General features: G+C 40.6%; 1 long non-coding RNA gene across 2 annotated transcripts in view; it reads left to right on the forward strand.

Annotated features, from left to right (window-relative positions):
• The window catches only part of LOC149125122 (uncharacterized), a 31158-nt gene extending 7980 nt beyond the window's left edge, over window positions 1-23178 (forward strand). For both annotated transcript variants that reach the window (XR_016212575.1, XR_016212576.1), the window contains exon 4: window positions 22981-23178. This is a non-coding gene — a long non-coding RNA (uncharacterized LOC149125122). The remainder of the gene's footprint in view (window positions 1-22980) is intronic.
• Window positions 23179-23763: the final 585 nt, after the last annotated feature.

Below are 23763 nucleotides of genomic sequence, written 5' to 3' on the forward strand. Positions count from 1 at the left end.
GCACTGCGGCTGGTGTGCTGCGGCCGGCACACCACGCTGATCCGAAGCCAGGAGCCAGGTGCTTCTCCTGGTCTCCCATGCAGGTGCAGGGCCCAAGGACCTGGGCCATCCTCCACTGCACTCCCGGGCCACAGCAGAGAGCTGGCCTGGAAGAGAGGCAACCAGGACAGAATCCGGCACCCCAACTGGGACTAGAACCCGGGGTACCAGCGCCACAGGCGGATGTTTAGCCTATTGAGCCGCGGCGCTGGCTCGAGTCACTGCAATTTCAAAAGACATCCTCTTATTGCTCCAGTTCTTTTAATCATAAGAACAAAACACTGATAAAACAAATCCGTAAAATGCTTATAACATTGAACAGGCTACTCTAATGGCATGACTTTTAGAAAGTAGAGATGATTGAAGTCTTTTCAGTAGAACAAACAAAAATGAAGCCTGAACAGAACCCATACGAATTCATGTATATTGTAGAAGTATTGAACTTATAAGTCACTATTTAAAATATTTTGTATCTGTCTGCATTATTCAGATACCAATGTGGGGATATGATTCTTGTGGAACTCTTTGCAGCGTTCATAATATTTCTTTCTTTCTTTTTCTTTTTTTTTTTTTTTGACAGGCAGAGTTAGACAGAAAGAGAGAGACAGAGAGAAAGGTCTTCCTTTTCCATTGGTTCACCCCCCAAATGGCCGCTATGGCTGGTGTGCTGTGCCAATCCGAAGCCAGGAGCCAGGAGCCAGGTGCTTCCTCCTGGTCTCCCATGTGGGTGCAGGGTCCAAACACTTGGGCCATCCTCCACTGCCTTCCTGGGCCAAGTCAGAGAGCTGGACTGGAAGAGGAGCCACTGGGACAGAACTGGTGCCCCAACTGGGACTAGAACCCGGAGTACCGGGCTGCAGGTGGAGGATTAGCCAAGTGAGCCGCGGTGCCGGCCATCATATTTCTTAAGTACTCCTCCCTCACAGGTAGTTTCTTCACAATTTCAACTCTCTTAATCTCTTCTGAGAATAATATGCATTATTGTCCAGAAAGAAGTTTTTTAGAGTTCGTGATTTACAAGATTAGCTTCAAAATAGGACCTTTAAATGGCAATCTAATGGCTCTTGAGTGCTGGTGACTAGTCAGTTCTTTTTGTTGGGAAAGCCATCTTCAGCAAGCTCCTGCTCAACCCCTAAAATTGGGTTCAGATTTTATTTCTCTCTTGAAATTTCCGTAGCCAAGAGGAGTTTCCTTGTCTCTCCTGGCAGCACTGTCCACATACTGCACAGGCTTGTGTTTCACTATTATTACTTTGCTGTCTTTGTCTTCCCCATTAGGGCCATGAATGGTGCCCAGCACAAAGACAACGTCCCAGGGAAGCTTGCTGAATGAATGGATGGAATCCATGAATGGATTAGTGTTAGTGTATGCTTGACTACAACATGCTGCCTCTCTGGTCCAATGCACATAGCTCGTAAGTGGAAGAGCAGAGTTAGAGGAAAAAGAAATGTTTCTAATCCAAAGTTATTTTCTAGGAACCAGCATTGTAGCACAGAGGGTAAACCCTGCCACCTGCCACATCAGTATTGCCTATTTGCACCAGGGTGTGTTCCTCCTGCTCCACTTCTGATCCATCTCCCTGCTGCTGACCTGAGAAAGCAACAGAAGGTGGCCCAAGGAGTGGGTCCCCTGCCACCCATCTGAAAGATTCAGATGACATGCCTGTCTTTGGCCTGGCCCAGCCCTGGCCATTGCCACCACCTGGGGAGTGAACCAGCAGATGGAAGTGGTTTCTCTGTCTCTCCCTCTCACCGTAACTCTACCTCTCAAATAAATAAATAAAAAATCTTGGGAAAAAAAAGAATCTTCCTGATGAATTAAAGATAAGTAGCCCTGAAGTCTAAGCCCATCTTGACCCAGGTGCCAAGAGAGCACTGAGCATTCCAACATGTATTATCAGTTACCACTGGTTTGAGACAAACTTACATTCATTTTGATTTCTTGGTCTCTTTTGGTTCTTAGAGCAATTAGGCCATTTTCTCATTAGGAAGTTACAATCATGTGGACTTTCTTAACTCAAAAGCTTCATGGATTTGCACCCTGTGTTTCTGCTTTTATCCTCTGCCTCTGTTTGCCACTTTTTCCAGTTCTTCGGGCAAAGGTATGGTTTCCTTTTTCATATTCTCACTGACACCACTCTAATTCTACTGTGATTCACATTGCTTTTTTTCTTTATTTTTTTTTTTAATTATTTACTTGGCTGGATCAGGTTGAACCCAGGAGCCTGAGCTCCATCTAAGTCTCCCATGATGGTGGCAGGGACCCAAATACTTGAATTTTCATCTGCTTCTTCCCAGGTGCACAGTAGTGGAAAGCTGCGTCGGAAGTGGGACTCTGTGCCAGGCACTCTGAGATGGCATGCAAACTAGACCTGCTACACTACAGCACTTACCCTTGATTCACATTTCTTTTTTCTTATAACTGTGTTAATCAGCAATCTCAGAAAGTGGTTTCCAGCCGGCGCCGTGGCTCAATAGGCTAATCCTCCACCTTGCGGCGCCGGCACACCGGGTTCTAGTCCCGGTTGGGGCGCCGGATTCTGTCCCGGTCGCCCCTCTTCCAGGCCAGCTCTCTGCTATGGCCAGGGAGTGCAGTGGAGGATGGCCCAGGTGCTTGGGCCCTGCACCCCATGGGAGACCAGGAAAAGCACCTGGCTCCTGGCTCCTGCCAGGATCAGCGCGGTGCGCCGGCTGCAGCGGCGGCCATTGGAGGGTGAACCAACGGCAAAAGGAAGACCTTTCTCTCTGTCTCTCTCTCTCACTGTCCACTCTGCCTGTCAAAAAAAAAAAAAAAAAAAAAAAAAAAAAAAAAGAAAGTGGTTTCCAGACTTTCCAAATTCTAGGTTTCTCCTTCCATCAATCCATTTTGGAAATGACTAATGCAGTATACATTGATTCTTTCCTCTGAGAAAAACATTTAATAGTTCATGTTTTCCTTCTCATTAAGGAAGACAGAGCTGGGTACTCTAGGGTGTGAACGTTTAGGGAGGCTCATGAATGCCTTCACATTTCTTTGATCAGGCCACAGAGTCAGGGTTCTACGTCCATCTTTTCTCATGGCTCCATCCTCACGTCCCGACATGGCATGTGGCCCCTTAGTAAGCACTTCTATATAATTTTTGGTTGAATACATACATTAGAAAGTAAATTTTTAAATTCCATTTATGGTGGTTTAAACTGTAAATAACATATAGAGTTCTATGACACTTTATATTAATATACATGGGGTTTCATACAAAGCACTATGTGTCTATAAGCAACATAATGTTATGAATTTTGTTCTGGGTCTGCTTTCTACTCATCCTATGCATATTCAAACTTCCTGAGCATTCTGCCTTTAAAAACTGTCTAGAAAAAGCAATGGCTCCTTGATGGCTGATTGTGTTTAAGTCTATATGCATGCTTAGTTGCTGTTTTTATTCATATTCTAGGATGCCTTAAGATGAGGAAGTAATGAAACAGCGGGAGGCATTATTATTTTGCTTTTCCCATTCTTTCAGACTCAGTGTTGATAAGCTCTATTTTTCCCTTCTAGTATCACTCAGAGGGTAGCGAAGTTGGTGGAAGATCTTTCTGGTAAATATTACAGTATAGCCTTTTTCTTCTCTGTTGCCTCTCTAGTGATATTGCTATCTGCTCCATATTAGATTCTCTAAGGCTGTGTCATTTCCAACCCAACTTTTACTATGAGGGGAGGGAAGATCATGTCTTGTGGTCGTGAGGTGCAGTATCACGTAACATTGTTAAGGAAGCAGAGATCAGCTTTGCTGCATCTTCTTCCAAAGGTAAGAGTCTCTCCACCCTCCCTGATTGGCCACTGTCCCAGACAGATCTGAGAATTCTTTCTTGGGCTGGGCTCAGCTGTGACTTTTTAACTAACCCTCGTGGGATGTCGATGCTGGCCTTCTCTACTTCTTTCTGGTCCTTTTGTCCCTTGTCCCTTCTGCCTTCTTCCTGCATGTCTGCGCTCTTGCCCAACATCTGCCCTTGGCCCCGGGGGCAATTTCCAGCTCTGGGTATTGTCTATATATTTTTTTTAATGACAACTCCCTCAAAGCAATAAACACACATTTGCATTTCAATAGCAACTCCTGGACATGTTTAAAAAATGCCACCCACATATAATTAATATTTAACATAGGAAATTCTGGTTCCCTTTTCTGTTCTCTCTTGCCACTCCCTAAACAGTGTCTGCTCGCAGAAGGGAGCTGCGTTTCTCACCCATCACCAGCCATGAGTGCAAGCGAAGGTTAAAACAGCTGTGCTTGGCTACTTGTGCTTTCACACTTTGAACTTGTGAGGGCCATGGCTGCCATTGTTATCTCTCGGCTCTTCCTCAGGGACTACCACACCTTGTTTCACAAACCATCCAGGGCTTGACTTACAGAAGGAAATGAGGCTGACCCGACTCCTTTCTCTCTCTTCACACCTTCTCCAGACAATCCTTGGGGACCATCACAGAGAAAAGAGGACGAACGACACTCCAGTGTCTCCTGTGTGCCACACTCCTAGCTCCCTTGTCCATTCTACTCGTAACCTCATTCTCACACTGTAGAAAATGTACACTTAGAATGAGAGGGAGAAAACTGGCGAAACATAACCATGGTTTTTCACTTTTTTCCCAGAGATGTGACATAAAAATACCCTTTTTTTGTACATCACTTGTAAATTTCTCAGAGCTCCATGTGTAAGTCATAAAAGCTCTTTAGGTAGGAAGAATTTTTAAATTAGCATATTGTGGCACCCATTTTCCTGAAGAAGAAACTGAGTTCAGGGAGGTTAATTGATTACCATTCAGTCAGCAAACAAGCAAAGGCAAAGACATGCACAACACAAATTATTCTGCATTTTCTATCCCCCCGCAGATGACGATCCAGCTTGTTCATTTATTTATACAACCAGCTAACATTTCCTGAATTTCTGCCATGAGCCAAGATTAATGTTGATTACATAGCTCAGCTCTGCTTGTGTTAGATGGGGTGGTTAAAGTTGTTCTACATATGTCTCAATAAGCCTCTCTTCCTCCTCCCATCTTGAGCACACTGACTGTGCCTCAGCACTGCGTGGTGGAGTCTCACGTTAAGTCATCCATCTGCCCTATGGCAGACCAATGAAAATTGCTTTATTTTTTTGGCAAGAAATAGTGAGGGCCTTTATAACCACTTTTCTGCAACATTTCCTTTTTCAAAAATTACTGGATTATTGTTTGTTGGTGTCAGATTCTCTTGCTCAAATGCTTTTCCCATATTATTCCTTCTATTTAGGTTGTTTATTGGAGAAAAAGAAGTCATGTGTATGTGTGTGTGCATGTGTGTGTGCATGTGTGTGTGTGTCCTGCCCCAAGCAAGAAAAAAAAATCACACAGAAACAATTCAACATCTTATTAGGCATGGAAAATAAAATACATGTTTTTAAAAAGATAATATGTTAATGTTTAATAATAGACAAACATAAAAAGAGATGTTTGGTGGGGTATTTGAAATAATTTGGTCCTGGTATAATAGGCAGTTCCATTTATGTGAATATGTGTGGAGACAGATAATGACAAAGATGTGATATTTTCATTCTGAAGGATTTTACTTTAGCTAGCTATTAAGGTAATAAAATATTAGCACTAACTAAGACACTGAAATGCATATTTTCTCACATATAAAGGCACTTATTATACAACAATACAATAGCTATATAATAAAAAAAAGCAATATAAAAGGCAAAACAGCTTTCTAGGAATAGATGAAATTATATTAACAAATCCATAGCTCTAGTACAAGCTGAATATGCTTCATATTGTGCAGAACCATTTTTGAGGCAAAAGGACAATTTCTCTGTATAAAGCTCACCCTATGCTTAACGAAATTGATTAATAAAGTCATCTTAGGGGGCCAGCATGTGGCATAGCAGGTTAAGCTGCCGCCTGTAACACTGACATCCTCATGGGTGCCAGTTCAGGTCCTGGCTGCTCCACTTCTGATCTAGCTCCCTGTTAATGTGCTTAGGAAAGCAGAGGAAGATGGTTCAAATACTTGGGCCCCTGCACCCACATGGGAGATCCAGATGAAGTACCTGGCTCCTGGCTTCAGCCCAGCTCAGCCCTGGTGGTTGTAGCATTTTGGGGAGTGAAGCAGCAGATTGGAAGATCTCTCTGTCTCTCTCTCTCTTTCTATCTCTCACTTTTCAAATAAATGAATAAATCTTAAAAAATGTTAGCTTAGATAAAATAGTTAAGAAGAGTTAACTTTCACTAAAAACTTATTGTGTGCTAAGGACTGTGCTAAGAATTTTACATTTAATATCCTAGTAGCCCAACAGAGTAGGAACTATGACTTGCAGATGGAGAAACTAGGGTCAGTGGGTTAAATTACATCCCCTATTTCATGCAGCTGGTGACATTGAAAGCAATATGGTTTTAGAAACATGAACTCTTGGTATTAGTCTCCTCAAGTAAAGTTCTTTCAGGTGCATTTTTTTAAAAAGATGTATTTCATTATTTGAAAGTAAGTGTTACCAAAAGAGAGAGAGAAAGAGAGAGAGAGGTCTTCACTGGTTCACTCCCTAATTTGCTGCAACGGCCAGAGCTGCATGGATCCAAAGCCAGGAGCCAGGAGTGCAGGGTGCAGGTGCCCAAAGTCTTGGGCCATCTTCTACTGCTTTCCCAGGCCATAGCAGAGAATTGGATCAGAAGTGGAGCAGCCAGGACTTGAACCGGCACCCATATGTGATGCCAGCACTGCAGGCGGTGGCTTTACCTGCTATGCTACAGCACTGGCCCCTTCAGGTGCATTTTGAAATGCTGTCCTCTGAAAACTCATTGATGCTAGAGGAAGTACAGATTTATTCTGCTCATATCTGCCAAACAAAAACTGAGGCCACAAAGTTTGACAGATAGCAAATACTCTGTGTGGCACATAGGAACCACACAATATTTTTTGTGGGTAAAAAGAGAATGTTGCAAGAGTTGTCCTGAACATCTTGGAAGTTTGGAATTGTGTACATGTCCTTCAAGGTGCTCACCATAGACCTTGTGCGTAAGATGCATATTTGATGTGCTTCCTTGCCATGGTCTGAGTACTTGCATTCCTCCTAAACTTAATCTCCACTGTAGTAGTATTAAGAGGTAGAGTTTTAGGGAAATGCCTATGTTATGAGAAGTCCACCCTTATGAATGGGATTAGTGCTAGGATGTGGCAACAAGGCAGTACCAGTGGAGGAGAGAGCAAGTTCTTACCAGATGTACAATCTACTGGTGCTTTGATGCTTTCTTTTTTTTTTTTTTTTAAAGATTTATATATTTATTTGAAAGTTAGAGTTGCAGAGAGAGAGAGCCAGAGACAGGGAGAGACAGATCTTCCACTCTCCAGATGGCTGCAATGGCCAGGACTGGGCCAGGCTGAAGCCAGGAGCCAAGAGCTTCATTCAGGACTCCCATGTGGATGCAGGGGCCCAAGGACTTAGGACATCTTCTGCTGCTTTCCCGGGCCATTAACAGGAAGCTGGAGCAGAAAGTGGGGCAGCTGGGCCTTGAACTGGTGCCCATATGGGATACTGGCGTTGCAGATGGTGGCTTTACCCACACACCACAATGCCAGCCCTTGCTTTGATGCTTTGATCTTGCTCTTCCTCACCTTCAGAACTACGAGAAATAGATTTTATTTATTTATAAATTACGCAGTCTAAAGTATTTTGCTGTAATAGCCAGAATGGACTGAGACACTCTTCTAGAGTGAAAGACTATTTGATACTCTTCTTGAAGGGCTGTTGATTTGTAGTTAGTCATTGACCTACAGCCACATCATTTAATATTTTTTAAATTTGGTTATAATATTTGATTTCCTGGTAATGCATGAATGGATTGAATGTTTGACTTATGTAGCACAGCAAGAAGTCTAAAGGAGCCTTCAAATTACTTATAATACTTTAATCTAGGTTAGATGCAATATTGTAATATATTTTCCCTGTTAAATTAGGACAAGTTGCTGGGGTTTTTCTTAAGGTGAAATATTGTAGCCTGGGTTGCCACTTAGCAACCAAACATATAATTAATGCAAGGAGAAGTGGGGGGGGGGGTTGGAAGAGAGAGAAATTCTGGCACCTTTAATTTGTTTATAAAGTCATGGTAAACATTTCAAGGAGAAATATTGTTCTTTTCCAAGCTCCAACAGATACAGCTTCCAAATTCCTTGGAAAATTCAGATCACCATGTCTGTGTCTTACAGAGACCCAAAAGTGGTACTGGTGACTACACAGAGTGGGCATGCCGAGCTGTTTTGTAATCAATCAGAAACAAAGCTTGGATTTGGCTTGTTATTATTTTTTGCAGACATTATTGCATTCCTGATGTCATGTATGTTCAAAATAAATTTTAAAAGTATAAATTAGTTTAGCATCATGGACTTATTCAGGTTTTGTCAATGTAAAAAATAAACAGTGGAATAATGAAAAAAAATACAAGTTGGTCATCGTCAGCATCAGCAGCAACACAGGAAGGGAAAGATCATAAAAAAGAAGGATGAATTAAGGTCTTGTGATTCTGAAATAATTTATTAGTAAAACCATCCAGACAAATGTCAGAGTTAGGAAGCCAGAGGAGAGTAGTGACACTATATCCCAGTTTCACCCAGTTGATTTAATATTCACAGTGACATTTGTATTATGAATTTGCATTATGTAATTTTAAAACATTCACTGAAGGAGGGTGGTACCATTCCCATGGGAATATGACCAGTGGACACTGAAAGATATTTTAGATTCTTAAGGTCATCTTCCTGTGTATGTGCCAAATGCAAGGTGAGTCAGTTGTACCTTAAGTGTTTAGATTTGCAAACTCTCTCTAAAATGCCACCTGAATGAACAGAGAAATTAGTCACCATCAAAGGACAGAGCTGGCAAAGATACACATATTAAATATACTTAGAAGAACTATGGCACACAGATAAGAGCAGGGATTGGGCTCAGCTGCAGGAGCTCACATCCCAGCTCTACTACTTATAGCTGGGAGATCCTCGGAAATGCTGAGCTTCTTTGTGCCTCAGTTTCTCCATCTGTAAAATGAGGGCAATAAACAAGGCTTCCTGTAGAGTGTTGCCATGGAGACCATTGCAGGTAACACAAGTCAGATTCTCAGAACAGAATCTGGCATGTGGTGTACATAAATGCTGGCTGTTTATATTATCTACAAAACTACTCACTTCTGAAGAAATAACGTGCAGGTGTGCCATTAATAGAAGCAATCAGGAAAGGGCCCATCTTAATTGAGGTATGGAGGCTATTTCTTCAGCAGCTAAAAACAAGGGCCATAACCTAATCGATATTATTGCACCTTGTGACCCAAATGGGAGACGGAGGTAGGGCAGGGGAGACAGAGAGCAAGACTTTATCAGAGCAAACGTAGACCTGGCTGCCCAACGGGGTGCTGTGCAAACGCGTCCCCTGGCTAGATTCCAGCCCATCGTGGAGATGGGATGACGTGATTCTTGAATGAGTCCAAACCCCTTTGCAATTACTCTACGCTTGCTCTCCTAGCCTCCTGCTGACAGGAGTTGGGTGTCTCCTGTGCCTGAGTGTTGCAATGTTCTTACTATCTTGTTGGAATTCTTTCTACATGTCTTTTTTGTTCATATCAGGTTCTTTTGAGTTCTACTTAGAAAGAAAATATAATTTTGTGCAGAAGTTCTCAAATGTGAATGAGTAAAGCATTCAGCATTCACTTGAGGAAAAAAAAAAAAAAACAGATTCTTGCTCTCTTTTGCCCCCATACCACACACATGCACACACATATTGATTAATAAGGTATGGCCGAGAGTGCAGGAACTATTATTAGCAGGCAACTACAGCAATTCTGATGTGGCTGGTTGTTGGAGCACACTGTGTACTTCAGTATTGGGGGAAATCAGCTTTACTGTTAGAAAAATCATGGTTTCAAACCCAGTTCTGACTTTTTCTAAAACTGTATGATTTTGGACCAATAACCGCATATTTCTGAACTTCAGTTTCCTCATTTTGTAGGACATGAATAATGATATTCTGATGAGTATTAAAATATATATGAGGGGTCTTCATAAAATTCATGAAAAATGAATGTTCAAGGTCATTAGCAATCAGGGAAATGCAAATCAAAACCACAATGAGGTTTCACCTCACCCCGGTTAGAATGGCTCACATGCAGAAATCTACCAACAACAGATGCTGGCGAGGATGTGGGGAAAAAGGGACACTAACCCACTGTTGGTGGGAATGCAAACTGGTCAAGCCACTATGGAAGTCAGTCTGGAGATTCCTCAGAAACCTGAAGATAACCCTACCGTTCGACCCAGCCATCCTACTCCTTGGAATTTACCCAAAGGAATTTAAATTGGCAAAAAAAAAGAGGTCTGCACCCTAATGTTTATTACAGCTCAATTCACAATAGCTAAGACCTGGAACCAACCTAAATGCCCATCAACGATAGACTGGATAAAGAAATTATGGGATATGTACTCTTTAGAATACTATACCGCAGTAAGAAACAACGAAATCCAGTCATTTGCAACAAAATGGAGGAATCTGGAACACATCATGCTGAGTGAAATAAGCCAGTCCCAAAGGGACAAATACCATATGTTCTCCCTGATCGGTGACGACTGACTGAACACCAAGAGGGAAACCTGTTGGAGTGAGGTGGATACTATGGGAAACGGTGGCTTGATCAGCATAGCCCTGACTGTTAATGAACAACTTAATACATTATCCCTCTTAGTAGTTTTTTTATCTGTTCTACTTAATATGACTGGTTTAGATCTGTAATTGATGCACAGTTATTCTTAAGTGTTGAAAATTAACTGAAATGTGATCCCTGTTGAACATGGTGGTGGGAATGGGAGAGGGAAGAGATGTATAATTTGGTACATGCTCAGGCTGACTTGCCCCAAGTGGTGGAGTTGGAAGCATACCAGGGGATTCCAATTCAATCCCATCGAGGTGGCAATGTACCAATGCCATCTCACTGTTCCAGGTGATCAGTTTCAGTTCACAGTTGGTCATGGTGGAGGGACTGGGAGTCAAAGGGAGCACATAGACAAGTCTAGTACCTGCTAACGCTAACCGATGGAGTAAATAAAGGGGAGAGTGATCCAACATGGGAAGTGAGATACTCAGCAGACTCATAGAATGGCAGATGTCCTAAATAGCACTCTGGCCTCAGAATCAGCCCTAAAGGCATTCGGAGCTGGCTGAAAAGCTCATGAGAGTATTTCAGGCATGGAAAGCCAAGACACTCTGGCAAAAGATCTCTGCGAGTGAGATCCCAGTGGAAAGAACAGGTCATCAAAGAAGGAGGTACCTTTCTCTGAAGGGAGGAGAGAACCTCCACTTTGACTATGACCTTGTCTAAACAAGATAAGAGTCAGAGAACTCAAGGGGCTTCCATAGCCTTGGAAACTCATGACTGGAGCATAGGGAGATTACTGATACCATAGACAGGAGTGTCAATTGGTAAAGTCAACAACAGGAGTCACTGTGCACTTACTCCTCATGTAGGATCTCTATCCTTAATGTGCTGTACATTGAGATTTAATGCTATAACGAGTACTCAAACAATATATTTCACTTTGTGTTTCTATGGGGGTGCAAACTGTTGAAATCCTTACTTAATGCATACTAAACTGATCCTCTGTAAAAAAAAAAAAAAAAAAAAAAAAAAAAGAAATTATCAATAATTCCCAACTTGACTCTCACTGGGATTAAACATGACAATAGGTCTGATCTGATTTCATCATCATTTAAAAAAATCATCTATTATTTTTCACTTTATGTTTCTGTGTGGGAGCAAACTGTTGAAATCCATACTTGATGTATACTAAGCTGATCTTCTGTATATTAAGATAATCGAAAATGAATCTTGATGTGAATGAAAGGGGAGAGGGAGTGGGAAAGGGGAGGGTTGTGGGTGGGAGGGACGGTATGGGGGGGGAAGCCATTGTAATCCATAAGTCGTACTTTGGAAATTTATATGCATTAAATAAAAGTTAAAAAAAAATTTCATGAAAAAACACTTATGAAAAATCTATGCAGGGATTTCATGAATTTTTGCAGTGGAATAAACCCACCTTTTAATCCCATTTTCCATGGACATTTTAAAATCCCTTCATCTTGGAAGGAAAGTGCCTTGACATGGTGTGGCCGTTATTATTTAATCAGAATCAGGCAGGCTCTCTGATTTCATTTCAAGGAGAAGTGAAGCATCAGTGGAAGTGCTCAGAACCAGGAATACTCCGCACTGTCCTATAGAAGATTTGACTCCACAAAATGCTGCAGCCCTTGAAGGCCCTGCCTTTTTCTGTGGACTTACTTAAAGCATCTAACCTGCAGTGAGTGCTAAACAGACATCAAGTTCCTTCTGTGCTACATAAATAGGCAGCATCCGTTTTAGATCATCTGTGTAGACCCTTTGCTTCAGAATTTTCAAGATAACCACGTGGTATAGGATTTTTTTTTCTGTTTGGGGCAAATGACCCAAAAGTTAACAAGCTGAATCCTTACATGTTATCTACGCAGTAAACAACGTAAACCACAGCCTGACGATGCTTTCATTTATGCTGTACAAATGTTGAGCTGGAAATGACCTTAAAATCATCTCACTCAGATCCTATTGTAAAGACGAAGAACTGAGTCCTAAGGCCCTTTTAGCTGGGTTCTCCATTCCTGTTTCTTATCTCTTCTGTCACTCTTTTTTTTTTTTTTTTTTTTTTTTTTTAATGCTGCTCCAGTAGAGATGTCCCCAAGCCTGTGGGCGCTCTGGGTCATGAGCAGGGGCCAGGAGTGGCAGGTTTCCTGGGTTAGATTCTATTCACTGTATAGAGGGGGCTGTGCAAGTGACTTGAGACAGCTCTGCTTCACTTTCCAGATGAGAACCTGACAGAGTCCAGGCACTTTTGATACTGCTGTGTGCTGACAAATGGCTTGACAAATGGGGGGTGTCAGGATGGTGCTGGTGGGTGGAGAGGCAGCCAATTTTCCCCTTGGGAGTACTTTAGACAAAAAGCCAAGGGCTGCAAAGTGATTCTTGAGTCTGTGGCTTTCGAAAGCTTCATTTGATTCAGCTAGCAGGGCTCCTTTTTGTCCTGAGTTGTTTTACACTTCACTTGATAGGCAATGTCAACTATCAATAAATTTTGGTGTTAAACAGTCTGTCAGGCCGTTCATTACAGGAATAAGAAGAAGTGTACTTTGTTCATTCCTTATAGATATTATTCTTTTACTGCTGTGAGCTTTTGGGATCTGAGATATTTGGACTTTAATCTTAGTTTGTGCGCATCCAGAAGAATCAAAGTTCAGCTGATATCCTAGAAATCAATTCTGCACTCCAAACTTTAGAAAAAAATTATGTATTTACATGAGAGGTAGACAGAGTGAGAGCTCACTCACCATGTGAGTGTTTGGCCAAAGCCAAGAGCCAGGAAACTCAATCCAGGTTTCCTCCATGGGTGGCAGGAACCCACTTACTTGATCATCAGCACGGCCTCCCAGGGTCTGTGTTAGTAGGAAACTGGAGTCAGAAGCCAGCCAGAGCTGGGTACTGAACCTGTGTATTGCAATATAGGATGGAGGCATCCTAACTGATGTTTTAACCACGAGGCTAAATGCCAAGAAGCGTTCTTGCATGAATGGGTAATCTATTTGACTCCACGGACAGATTCTGATTGTACCCTCCTTCTGACAATTCAGGAAGAACTCTTTAATACATAACAAAGGGAACTGGTGCATGGTTATTTCAGACTCTTGACAGCTAAAGAACAACACTGAGTAGCATTACCAGGAAAAGAAATAAGGGAAAGAAGAAAACAAGCAAGGAAGAATGCGAGGAAAAGAGAGGGAGGAAGGGAAAAATATAGATTCTAAGGAGAAATCCATTGTGTGCCTAGGTTAGATGACAAAGAAAATACTGGATTTCTATGAAAATGAAGTGCTTGGGCAAGTGAAGCATGATCAGGTGCAAAGGAAAAAAGTTCGATTCCTGCTCATCTATCTCTATGCTTCTGAGAACCACTACTGTACACAAAGTGATTGCTCTCCTGCTAAAGTCTTCTACTGAGAGCCTGCCTGCCACATGACTGTTTGTGTGCTCTGTTTATCTAGGGAGAAGCAATATGAGATTGGGTGGGTATTGCTGTTCAATTTCCTTATTTTCACAACTTGTTGACATAGCCCAGATAGTGTGCTCTAGCAGAAATAGTAGCATTTATAGTCTTACGTATCAAAATGAAGTCATCTCCATACAGCTACTGTGTTTCTTCCTGAGTTATAGAACCTCTGACTCCTACCTTCCTCATCTGCTTCCTAGGAATAATAACTAGATTTTAGAGGAGTGTGCTCAAGGGGCCTTTAGCAACTTGCAAATGCCAGGGGTGCACATCTTTAATAACTCCTGAAATCTTTATTTAGTATATACTAAGTTGATCTTCTGTATATAAAGATAATTGAAAATGAATCTTGATGAAGAATGGGATGGGAGAGGGAGTGGGAGATGGGATGGTTGAGGGTGGGAGAAAGGTTATGGGGGAAAAAGCCACAACAATTCAAAAGTTATGCTTTGTAAATTTATCTTTATTAAATAAAAAAAGAAATTGAAATACTAGCAAAAATATTTACAGTACAGAAATTGGCAAAATCAGGGCTTTTTAAAAAATCTGAAAGCCTAGTGTTAAACATTTACTAATATGTCTATGCTTATGTATAAAATGAGATAATAAACAAAATTGATCCAATTTTAAGGATGTAATCTTTGCTTTATTAACAGCCATCCTTACATTTTAATATAGGCATATTAAACCCTTTGATTTCCCTGCTTCTATATAAAACAGAATAGCAAAAGATTATCATCTGAAGATTCAGTTTCATTTTACAAACTCCATACTTATTTTGTGATACTTTTTTTTTTTTAAAAAGAGTTATTTATTTAAAAAGCAGAGCTACAGAGGCAGAGGCAGAGAGAGAGAGAGGTCTTCCATCTGCTGGTTCACTCCCCAAATAGTCACAATGACTGGATCTGAGCTGATCTGAAGCCGGGAGCCAGGAGCTTCCTCCAGGTCTCCCACACGGGTATAGGGACCCAAGGACTGGGGCCGTCTTCTACTGATTTTCCAGGCTATAGCAGAGGGCTGGATCAGAAGTGGAGCAGCTGGGCCTTGAACGGGCACCCATGTGGGATGTTGGCACTGCAGGTGGTGGCTTTACCCACTATACCACAGCACCAGCCCCTATTTTATGGTACTTTAGCTAACTCCATTCTCTTCTCCTTGCTTCTCTGTCTCTTTCAATATTGCTCAGAATAGATCAGAACAAATTTTTTCATGACGCTCCTTACATGATGCCTAATATAATAGAGAGTCCCATGGAGATAATAATCATTATGTAATAATGCAGATAAATAACATTGCATTTTGATGATGACTTTATATGTAAACCTTGATAGATTGACATCATCTTTAATGAACTGTAGTAAGAGTCACATGTTTAAGAATAATAATGGATTTCACACATGTTAAACAGGAAGAAAATTTTCATAAGGGAGATGATCTTCTCGCTGATCTGTAAAATATGGTGGAGTATTCCTGTGAGAAAGCAAGAATAAAGGGCAAGAAGATGGGCGAGAGAAGACTTAATTGCACGAGGAAGGGCAGAACCCTGAATAGAGCTTGGGCTATTTGTGTCACTGAGACGTTTGAAGAGTTGAAAGTTCAGGCTGCAACCATGTCTTACAAGGCAGAGAGGATTTTACATGCCATTTACCAGACAAGGGAATGACACTGGATGAAAAAACAACCTCAGCTACATTTTAGGAAAATTTGGCAACACAAAAGATGAACTGGGAGAAACAGAATTAGGAGTCTTAAGAGTGTTCACCTCATCTAGCCTCAGTTTCTGTGTCTGTCAACTGTGAACAATAATGTTCTCTTATAGGGCTTGGTTATGTTTAGACAAAGTTATATGTGACGGACATGACCCTGCATAGAGTGGGTCTCAAGAGGGCCCTCCCCTCTCCAAATCCCTTTTTCTGTAGCCGACTTTCAGTTCCCCAAATATTAGCAAACCTCAGATGTAACTGGGAGCTGATAACATACAACTGGATGGAGAAGGTGCCAGTAATCTACATAGGAACAGATGTAAACTGTTTTCCTTAAAAAGATTTAAGCACCAGATAAGTAGGGTGTGTGGGAGGCAGATACGCTATAGAAATAACCCGATGGATGTAGTATGTAGGCTCTGTCTCTGCACTTAAGTAATTAGCACATCTTGGCAGGGTGAAAGCGGCCACCCAGCCTCTCCCTTTGAAGGGCCAAAGGTCATTGACAGCTGCTTCTTGGGCCTTTTGAGAGGGGATTCTGCTCAAGACCAGCTGGGGGAAATGGATCCCCAGGAAGAGTGGTCACTCAGTGAGAACTCCGTTCTTTTTTTCTTGTAAACAGTGGACACCCTTGAAGGCCCATCTGCACTGTTCCAATCCATTCTGCACCTGGGTTTTTGTTTTCATTGCTGAAGAACAGTTGCCTGGTATGCATCAGAAGTTCCCATCTGTCTCACAGATAGTCACGGAGCTCTTGTGTATGCATTTTATCTGAGAGTGAGTGACTCAGTTCATTCCCAATCCCAAATAAAATCTCACCCTGGCTCCAAATCTCAATATTATGAATGGTGCAGTGTCAGAATCTAATTGTAACAGAGAATTAATATATATATATATATATGTAAAATTTAATAATGATATATTTCTTGCTGCATTATTTAATTAGGACCCCATACTTTAGATTTCAACTTCAGAACTTTGGCAAAGTGCAGTGTCTAGGAAAACAGGAATTCTCTTAGAATCCCCAAATACTTTATACTTGTCCAGTGGTAAGAAATACTTAACGTTGAATTTTATAAGTTAAAAAAATACTGAAACTTGCCAACAAGTGAAATATTTACCAATGCCCTTTTTGAAAGCCAGAGAAGCAAAGGACAGAGAATTTATGAAATCATTAAGTCCAAAATCCTAATTCAGTTTGCTCCTTTTTATAATGTCTCCCTGCAGGGAGTGCCTGCATAGTTTTCCAGTATTCAGAACATTGTGCCTTCTCCAAAGGGAAGGATCATTTGATGGAGGAGTGTGCTTTGCCTTTTCCTTGAGAAAGGGGAGCTAAAGAAGTTTCTCGTCATCCTTAGAAACTCTATTAGTAACCTATCCTTCCACAAATGTGTCTTCCCTGATTGTTGGAGGTCTTCAGAAAAGTTGGGACTCCTATCTACAGCTAAGAAAAGTAGAGTTTAAAGACATTAAAGTTGTTTTTATAGACAATGACTCAATTATTATTATTATTATTACTGGTAATCCTTACTACTAGGTAGCACATCTTGTAGCTGTCAGTTACTGATGCCTATTCTTATTCCAAATTTTAAAATATCAAAAAAAAAGCTAAAATTCATATGGAATGACAAGAGACCCGGAATAGCTAAAGAAGTTTTCACAAAAACAAAGCTGGAGGAATTACAATACCACATTTAAGACATACTACAGGGTAGTTATAATCAAAACAGCCTGGTACTGGCACAAAAATAGACATGTAGACCAATCCAACAGAATAGAAACTCCAGAAATTAATCCACACTCCTACAACCAATACTCTCTGAAAAATGATCTAAAATCACTCCCTGGAAAAAGGACAATCTATTCAACAAATGGTGTTAGGAAAATTGGATCTCCATGTGCAGAAATATAAAATGAGACCCCTACACCACTTATAAGTATCAACACACAATGCATCAAGGATAGAAATCTATGGCCTTATAATTAAAATTACTAGAAGAAAACATTGGGGAAATTGTACAAGACATTGTAATAGGCAAAGACTTCTTGACAGTTAGGGTTACATTAAACTAAGAAGCTTCTGCACTGCAAAGAAAACACGTATAAAGTGAAGAGGCAACCAACAGAATGGGATAAAATATTTGCAAATTATGCAACTAATAAGTGATTAATATCCAGGATATATAAGTAGCTCAAGAAGCTCAACAGCAACAAAATAAACAATCCAGTTAAGAAATGTGCAAAGAACATGAACAAGCATTTTTCAGAGAATAAAATACAAATGGCCAACAAACACATGAAAAAATGCTCAGGATCACTAGCTTTCAGGAAAATACAAATAAAAACCACAATGAGTTTTCAGTTCACCCCAGTCAGAATGCGATCATCCAAAAGTAAAAAAAATAATAGATGCTGAGGAGGATGTGAAGGAAAAGGTACTACTGTTGATAATGTAAACTAGTACAACAATTGTGGAAGAGACTATGGAGAATCTACACAAATTTGAAAATAGATGTACTGCATGCCCCAACCATCCCACTCCTGGAAATTTACCCAAAGGAAATGAAATTAGCATATATAAGAGTTATTTGTACTCCCATTTTTTTCAGCTCAATTTATAATAGCTAAGATGTGGAATCAACCCAGATGTCCATCAACTGATGGCAGGATAAAGAATATGTGGTATATATGCATGATGGAATACTACTCAGCCATAAACGAGAATAAAATCCTGTCTTTTGTGACAAAATGGATGAAATTACAAACCATTATACTTAGTGAAACAAACCAGTCTCCAAAAGACAAATACCATGTTTTCTCTGTGGTAATTAATACAGAATACAAAAAACCTGACAACGTATAAGACTGAACCCAACACCTTCCGATTTGATTCTTGCTTTTAGCCCTTGTCCATACAACAGTGGTATTTCTACTTTTTACCTTTTTTTAAGATGTATTTATTTATTTGAAAGTCAAAGTTACACAGAGAGAGGAGAGGCAGAGAGAAAGAGAGGTCTTCAATCTGATGGTTCACTCAATTGGCCACAATGGCTGGAGCTGCGCTGATCCGAAGCCAGGAGCCAGGAGCTTCCTCCGGGTCTCCCAAGCAGGTGCAGGGGACCATGGACCTGGGCCATTTTCCACTGATTTCCCAGGCCACAGCAGAGAGCTGGACTGGAAGTGGAGCAGCCGGGTCTTAAACTGGTACCCATATGGGATGCCTGCGCTTCAGGCCAGGGCAGTAACCCGCTGCACCACAGTGCCAGCTCCATCTACTTTTTACTTGTTGGTCATGATGGCTGGTGGTACAATAAGCCTGTGATTATCAAGTAAATTGAAATTGTGTTATTACAAAAATTAAAGTTAAAATAGAAGGAAGGAGGAGGATTGAGGCAATAAAGGAGGCAGGGAGGGAACATGGTTATCTTCTTAGAATTGTATTCGTGGTATACATTAAATCTGTTCTCTTTATATCAATAAAAATAGAAAAAGTACAACAGCATCGCTAGTACAATGTGGAAATCTTACTGAGCTCCCTCAGCCATGACAGTGACTCCAAGGCACCTTCTACAGTGAAGTAGTTGTCATTGAAATGCATTCAAAAGAGATTTTGACTTTTATTGCCCAGCATTCTTAGATGAGGAAACTAATTCCATGAAGACATGGGTGACAGAAAACTGATGTATGCAATCAATAGAAGTTCATTCCCCAGATGGCCACAGCTGCTGGAGCTGGGCTGATCCGAAGCCAGGAGCCAGGAGCTTTTTTAGGATCTTCCACACAGGTGCAGGGGTCCAAGGGCTTGGGCCATCTTGTGCTGTTTTCCCAGGCCATAGCAGAGAGCTGGATGGGAAGTGGAGCAGCCAGGACTCAAACCAGTGCCCATATGGGATACTGGCACTGTAGGCAGCGGCTTTACCCACTAAGTCACAGCGCTGGCCCCTAAATGGACAGTCTTTTAAAATTATCCTTCCAAATTGTATTGCTTATGTTCATATCCTCGCATTTCACTAATAAAACTGATTAAAGACAAAACAAACTTCTTTAAGATACTTCCCGGGGCCAGCGCCGTGGTTCACTTGGTTAATCCTCCACCTGCAGTGCCGGCATCCCGTATGGGTGCCAGGTTCTAGTCCTGGTGTTCCTCTTCCAGTCCAGCTCTCTGCTGTGGCCTGGGAGTGCAGTGGAGGATGGCCCAAGTGTTTGGGCCCTGCACCCGCATGGGACACCAGGAGGAAGCACCTGGCTCCTGGCTTTGGATCGGCGCGGCGCGCCGGCCTTAGTGGCCATTTTAGGGGGTGAACCGACGGAAGGAAGACTTTTCTCTCTGTCTCTATCACTGTCTAACTCTGCTTGTCAAATAATAATAATAAAAAAGTTACTTCCCAATATATCTCAACTCTGTACTTTCATTCATTATGGAGATAACACAATTGTAGAATATTTTTCATGTATTTCAAGGCAAAGTTTCCTAAAATGCCTCCAGCTGAGACAAATTAGACATGCTTTGTGTTTATTTGTTCCTTTGATGATAGTATTTCCTTTTGTTTGATTCACTCTGCATTTTATACAACAGTTCAGATATATTTGTCTTAGCAAGATCTCTCTCCTTTTAATGGTTTATTCATTTGAAAGTCTGAGTTATAGAGAGAGGGAGAGACAGAGAGAAATCTTGCATCCTCTGGTTCACTTCCCAGATGGCTGCCATAGACAGGGCTGGGCCTGACCAAAGCCAAGCTTCATCTGGGTCTCTCACGTGGGTGGAAGGGGCCCAAACACTTAGGCCATCGTCTGCTGATTTTTCCAGGTGCATTAGCAGGGAGCTGGATCAGAAGTGGAACAGCCAAGATGCAAACAAGTACCCATATGGGATGCAAGTGTTACAGGTGGCGAATTTACCTGCTATGCCACAATGCTGGGGCCACAACAGCTCTTTAGGATGGAGACAGTGAGACCACAAGGTTATTTATCCTCAGTAAAACAATCATTGTTCCTGAGCAACAGCATGGTTTGAATCTGACCACGTGTCCACTACTCACTCACGCCACAGGGCTATAGATTTCAGAGTGGGTCTAGGAAACCAGACATGGATACGAATTAATTGAGTTTTAGCTATAAAGAGGACTATTGTACAAATCCTGTGATGATTCTAACTGCAGAAATAAAAACAATATTGTTGATTGAGACAAGAAAAAAAGAGAAAAGATAGATGTTTTGAATCAGATAAGAAACAGGGGAAAATAGATTAAGAGAGGGAGTGGAGTGGGAAGAACCACATTTCAATGATAAGATCATTTCTTTGGAGTCCTTTCTCTTCCACACCCACAGATCCTACAGCACATTTGATTGCTTCTGGTTCTGAGCTTACATAGAATAATATACCTCTCCCTTCATGGTGCTGTCACACCACATTAAAATCACTTGTTTAATTGTTCCCCTGTTACTGAGTATTCACCATAGAATTGGGGATACCTTTCATACCACTGAGCCTGGCCTACGACATTTGCTCTTGAGATATGTAAATAAATAAGTAGGGAATGCAATAATACATGAGCTTTCGAGGATGCTACTAATTTTTGCCCACATCTATTCTACAAGGAAGAAATCTTCGAGGGGCCAGCATTATGACCTGTATTTCAAGCATCCCACTTGGGCACCGTTTTGAGTTCCTGCTACTCCACTTCCTATGCAGTTCCCTGCTAATGGCCTGGAAAAGCAGTGGAAGATGGCCCAAATGCTTGGGCCCCTGTCCCCATGTGAGAGACCATGAAGAAGTTCTAGGCTCCTGGCTTTGGACAGGTCCAGCTACAGCCATTGTGGCAATTTGAGAAGTGAACCAGTAGATGGAAGATCTTTCTCTCTCTCTCTCTGTTTTTCTCTCTCTCTGTAATTCTGCCTTTCAAATAAATATATAAATCCTGAAAAAAATATTTAAGCCAGAAGATTTGTTTGAAAGTAAATAAAAAATATTAGATTCTTAAGGAGTTGCCAGTTGGGCTCATTAAATCATTGCATCACCCAAATATGTAATTCCTATGGAACTCTGCTGATGAACAGAAAGGACAAATTCCATTCTATTGAATTTTGGAATTCTTCTGGATTATCACAAATTGTACTCTGTTTCTTTATGTAAAGTTTTGATATTACATAATTGGACATGATTCATGACATTCTCATGTTAGAAAGTGGGCTCATTTCTTAATGCAGAATCTGTCTGGCAGTGGAAAGTTTATTTCTTCTTCCTTAATTTGATTAGGAAGCCCCTGTTTCATTCTCCTATAATAATAATGACTCTAATGTTTTTTGATCTGTGCCCGAGGTCATTTATATCTCAAGAGTCTTTATTATCTTTTCTATCTTGTTTCACTTCCTGAGTTTTAAGGTCACATCTATTAAAATATTAAGTAATTAAATAAGACAATAGGGAAGGAAAAATGCCTCCCAGGAGACACAATTTCTTTAATTGAGTTTTATGTTGCAACTTACCAGAAATATTTGAAACTTACAGAATTCTATACAAATTATTTAAGGAAGTCTCCCTCTCTTTACTATTCAAATTTTACCTAAGCTGGTAGGATAAGTTGAGTGTGTTTCATGGGTTATGACAAATATACTGATGTAAGATATTAATAATAGGTGACACTGGGTATGGAGTTGACAGGAACTCTTTGTACAACTACGATTTTTGTTTTTCAAATTTAAAACTATCTGTAACAAAAGTTTAAAAATAAAATCACAAATCTCTAATTAAAAAATAAAATAAAATTTTACTTAAGATAGAAATAAGGCATATGTTTTAAGGCAACTTAAAAATCATAAAATTTAACTATTAAACTAATTATAGTTTTATGCATTAATTTCTTTAAATCATATATTATGGATCATGTAATGAACAGCAAATTCAGACAAGAAAGCATTTTGTTTTTCTGAAACTTTGGATCCCCTTAAAATTTCTGAATTTCTGAGTTTGCTAACCCTACTGAATAATCAAGAAATGTCCCAAATTAGTGAATAAGTCCTTATAGTATATTAAGTTTGGACTGGAAAGTAGCTAAGTGTGTGTGTGTGTGTGTGTGTGTGTCCATGCCCTATTCTTTGATGAACTGGGCTCTTCTTCCAATCCAGCTCCCTGCTAATGTGCCTGGGAAAGAAGTACAACATGGCCCAAGTCCTTGGGCTCCTGCACCCACGTGGAAGACTGGGAAGAAGCGCCTGGCTCCTGGCTTTGGATCGGTGCGGCTCTGACTGTTGCAGACATTTGTGGAGTGAACCAACGGAAGGAAGACCTTTCTCTCTGTCTCTCCCTCTCACGGTCTGTACCTCTACCTCTCAAATAAATAAAATCTTTAAAAAAAAATAAAGAACATCTACTAATTCTTAATGTCATGGATATAGTGGTAACTTATACAAACAGTCCTTGGACATTACACCTAGGTTGACAGTAAAGATACCCACGATGGAATTATTACAAATTGCAGTAAGCTCTTTGAGCATACTAAATGAATTCTGAGAGGTCAGCAGTTTCCAAACTTGAATGAGCACCAGAGTCATCATTTAAAAAAATACAAAAAGTCTTCAAAAAAAAAAAAAAATCTATGGAAAGTGCATGTTATGAAGAATAGCTATGCATGGATTTCAGAAGTTTCCCCACCAAAATAAATATCTTTTAATTCCATTTCCATGAATTTTTGAATTACCGTCATATAATACTTCACCTATAATATAATAATAAAGTACATACTACAGAAAACTGTCAAGTGAAAAGCATATATATGTATAATATATGTGTATATAATATTTGTGTATATATATCTATGCCCCAAATGCTTTTCTCCAAAGATCCTATGAAAATGTAGTGCTCAAGATATTTTAGATAGAAATTGAAGCCTAGTTATTGGTAGATATATT

The sequence above is a fragment of the Oryctolagus cuniculus genome, chromosome 8 (genome assembly GCF_051225735.1).
Source record: "Oryctolagus cuniculus isolate XC-2025 breed Fujian yellow rabbit chromosome 8, ASM5122573v1, whole genome shotgun sequence".
Taxonomy (NCBI): domain Eukaryota; kingdom Metazoa; phylum Chordata; class Mammalia; order Lagomorpha; family Leporidae; genus Oryctolagus; species Oryctolagus cuniculus.